We start from the raw sequence: 4,275 nt of genomic DNA, 5'->3' as shown, positions 1-4,275 counted from the left end.
AGCACTAGGAGGCAGAAACAGCAGGATCCGGAGAGCTCGCCCAGCCAAGCCATCTAGGCAAACTGGCAAGCTCCAGGTTCATGGAGAGACCCTCTCCCCAAAAATAAGGTGGAAGGCAATCAAGACAAAGTCTAGAAGTCTACCTCTGACCTCTTCACACAAGTAGACATGCATCTATGCATGCACAAGAACATGTATGTTCACACACACACACACACACACACACACACACACACACCTGTAGGGATAGCTAATTGATATAGTTAGAGACAAGCTACATAGCAATGTGGAAGGGACAAATGACAGAGCTCAACCCTGCTCCACACCCACACTGTCATGGTGATTTCTAGAGTTTTCTAACAGATGCCAGATACACGGAGTGGGGGTCAGTGAGATTTTTCCGATCTGCTGAGCATCCATCTCAGGTTTGGCTAATGTACTGATCGAATCGAAGAGCCCACCTCCCGTTGTATGAAGAGAAACCCACCGCCCATCTGTCTGCCACCTCCAATTCAAAGACTGTCCTAGCATGCAAGGAAAGCTGCACCCGCTGCAGGGATACCGGGCACTGACTCGCAGTGACCCAGTCTCGGGGTCCTCTGTGGTGCCCAAGGATCCCCTTCCACATACAGCTTAAGCAGGTGAAGGGTGTGCAGTCCCCTGCCCCCGGCCCTGCTGCTGCCGGTCACTTGATTGAAAAAGGTATTTGCCCAAATTAAAGTGTGCGCTGCCGTTCTGTTTCCCTGCCGAGTCAGCGCCTAAGTCTGAGCTCTGATGATTGACGCGCCTCTTAATGTGGGCTCCTAAACGCGAAACCATTTTGTGAGCAAACACGGCAAGAGCAAGAATTCCTTGGTCCAGTGATCCTGCGGCTTCCTCTCTTGGTGAGCCACCCGGTGATGGAATTGCCCCCTGAATATTATCCTGTTCTATTATTTTTATCTCGGGTTCCAAATGAAGCACAGGAGGAAAATACGATGTGGTGTAGCCTGAATTCTCACAGAGAGGTGTTGGGGCGGCTTTAATCACAGGCAGAAACTTGGGATGAAAGACGCGACTTTAATTCAGTGAGCAGGGTAGGGGTGGAAGTACTTCAGATAAGGAGTGCTGGGTCTCTTGGGTGTGAGGCCGGGCTAGCTGACAGGGGTGGGGAGGCCAGCAAGGTGATGCTGGATACAGCCTCCCTTCTGCGCCACAGACTAAGAGCAGAGCAGCCCAGAGAGCCCCTCCTCCTTACCCTGGAAGCCCCGCCAAGAAGCTGGTGACCCCACTGTTATAATTTGAATAAGATATGTCCTCCACCTCCCCCGGCTCACTTGTCTCCAGCTGGTGGGAATCTTGTGAGGTCTGGGGGTGTCTACAGGCCCTTTACAAGATGGGACTTTGTTGTGGGGGGCTGAGAAAGGTGGATCTTGAGGGTGACATCTGCCTCTAGTCTAGTCTGGGCAGCCTGAGCTAAGCGGGACCTCTAGCCTGACCTTGATAAACCTTTCTTCGCTGGAGTTTTTCTGTCAGGAATTTGGCCCTGAAAGAAAGGTAATTTACAAAGTATCTAGTGATGTGGCTTCCCTAAGGCTGCTGCCAGTCACCTGGGCACAGCTGACACAGCTCTCTGACTTCAGGATTGGGCAGGCTTTATCTAGCCTATGACCCTTGCATTGTGTGCACCCCACATTCTGTGCTGGATATTTTTCTGTGTGTCTAGTCCTGGGGTACCTAACTTACTTTTAATTTAATTTAGTGTGTGTGTGTGAGAGAGAGAAAGAGAGAGAGAGAGGGAGAGAGAGAGAGAGAGAGAGAGAGAGAGAGAGAGAGAGAGAGACATTACAGGACAGCATTGTATCCCCAAAGAGCTAGAGTCACAGGTAACTATCACCCATGCAATGCAAATGCTGGGAACTGAACTTGGGTCTTCAGGAAGAACAAGTACTCTTAACCACTGAGCCATCTCTCCGACCCTTACTGATTCCTATTTGACAAGACTCGTGTTTATTCATTTTCTCCATAGGCTCCACAAACTACTGAGGAATCCTTTCCCCCCAAAGAAAAGATCCACAGAGATTTCTACAGCGCTATGGGGCTCGACTCCTGAGCTAATTCCTCACCACCAGGATGAGTGGTGGACAACGGAAAGGTGAGCTGCATTGAACTTGGGACCACATTCACGGCTAACAGCGTCTCATCTAAAGCTTTCCACATGGCTTCGGAGCCAACTGGGACAGGAGACGGGCAGAGCCTGGAGGAAGGACGTCCTCCTTCGCTGTCACTGGCAGGCATAGCAGAGGTCTTATTAGAGGAGGACTCCAAACTGGAACTGAACTGGGGGGCTTTGGAGAAGCCTTTGGGGTAAGGAAGAGGAATAGATGACGTGTCCAGCAGACGTGGGATCAGCAAGGCATAGCCCTGGATTGAAGGCAAGGAATCCCTAAGAGCCTTTCCCTGGCTATGCTGGGCTGTCTCCGGAGTAATTTCACTCATCCCCCCGGGTCACAGCACCTGCCACCCCTGGGGCCCCCTCAGTCTTGCATCTCCCAACACAAAGGCCAGCTGCTGGAATTTTCCCTGCAGCCCCAGTGAGAAGCAGTCAGGGAACAAAGCTATCTGTGCCTCCTGGTGCCCAAAATACGACTGTCATTTATTTTGTTATATGAAATTAGAGCGTGCCTTGTAGCCATAATGAATCATTTCCTTCCTGCCTGGGCCACTGTGTCAGGCAGGAACTCAGCATCCCCCATTCAGGCCCTTTCACTTCATCTCTGGCTAATAATAACCCACCCAGGTGAGCAAACGCCCTCCCCAGACAATGTAGGGCCTGGACAGACATCTCCAGCAGAGCTGCGTGCGAGAGGTGGGGCCCCAGCGAGCATAGCTGGAGAAAGACAATGCCCATGGGGAGAGGAGGGAGCCTGTGCTTCGTGGAGGAGCGCTGCAAAACGGGACGCCAGGTGTCTTTCCCAGCTATGCCTCAGAGACTGTACCCACACTAGGCTGCTCTGTTGTACACTGTCTTCCCAGATTCAGTACAGATTTAGCCTAGATTTAGTGCAGAAGACATCTATCCCTCCCTACCAAGTCCCCACCATGACCATCCGTGGCTTCACTCTTCATTTAACCCTCAGGTTGAAGGGTACCATATCACACCCTAACTCGGAGCGCACAAGATCTAGTCCTGTCTCTCTCACTTCCCATCCCTGTCCTGGGCAGGCTCTGTGGGAGTGAGTTTTCAAACAAGACAGTCAGTAGATGGTAATGGTATCAGCTCCTCGGGTTTTTCACTCTGGTACTAGGACCAAGGAGCCCTGCCCCACCTAGTGCAGAGGAAGTCAACTCCAGGCTCTGCACCAGCGTCTCCCGCAACTGGCCACAAAGAAAGCTAGCCCAAGCACAAGACTGTCTGTGTCTGCCCGGTTCCTGTATCACTCACTGGTCTCTTCCTCTAATTGTGACTCTTAAGTCCTTTTAACTGCCGTATCCTCGAGCTTGGCACACAACCAGTATTGCTCAGGGAGAGGCCAGATGAGCGAATCAGTGACTCAGAGTCAAAGGCCACATTGCTAAATGATGTAGAACCAATCCCAGAGGGACAGTGAGCAGAAAGGGGAAGTTGGCCAGCTGGCACGGGTACCCCAGTCTGTTCCTTCTGTCTCCAAAGGCTCTGCGAAGGGGAGCGGCAAGCCACAGTCCCACAATTTCCCGTCAATGCACTGTCTATCGGTTACCACTGGTACCCACTTGTCTACTGCACCAGACTGGTCTCTCACCCTCGGCTCTCTGCGTTCACCTCCCAGCTCCACTGGAAGTCTGCCTGTTCCTGCTTTACGATGATTAAGCTCAATTGTTGAGCTGATTTGGTTGAGACACTCCTAGACTATCAGTAAAGCAGCGACTATGAGCAGAACCATTCCCTAGGCTGGGGACCCAAAAGGAATAGATAGAGAGAGAATATGGAAAACCTGCCTTCTCAGCTTCCTGGATGCTGTAACTTGAGCTGTTCTGCTCTGCCATGCACTTACCTCTGCCATGATGGGCTAGGCCCATGAGCCAAAAGTTAACCCTTCCTTCCTTCACATGTTAATACCACTTACTTTGTCTAACAAAATGAGATCCAACTAATAAAGTCGTCCACCAAGTGTACCCTGTGCCTGGCTCTGCCTTCTCTCCTCCCACGGGTCCTTGCTACCCAGCCCAGGTGCTCTTCAGGGAGCCTCACAGCTGTCTATCCTCTTTAATCTCCCTGACTCAGATAATCTCATGGCTCCCTGCAGCCAAGTGAGT

General features: G+C 51.6%; 1 long non-coding RNA gene across 1 annotated transcript; it reads left to right on the top strand.

The window, feature by feature from the left end:
* The first annotated feature begins 831 nt into the window (after positions 1–831).
* On the top strand, positions 832–4,053 carry Gm36234. Its single transcript, XR_391260.2, has 3 exons — positions 832–884; positions 2,009–2,134; positions 3,653–4,053. It is a non-coding gene; the product is annotated as a predicted gene, 36234 (long non-coding RNA).
* Positions 4,054–4,275: the final 222 nt, after the last annotated feature.

Source organism: Mus musculus, chromosome 7, assembly GCF_000001635.26.
Source record: "Mus musculus strain C57BL/6J chromosome 7, GRCm38.p6 C57BL/6J".
NCBI lineage: Eukaryota > Metazoa > Chordata > Mammalia > Rodentia > Muridae > Mus > Mus musculus.
Note: the sequence above shows the minus strand (reverse complement) of the source record. Positions and strands in the feature narration are given on the sequence as shown.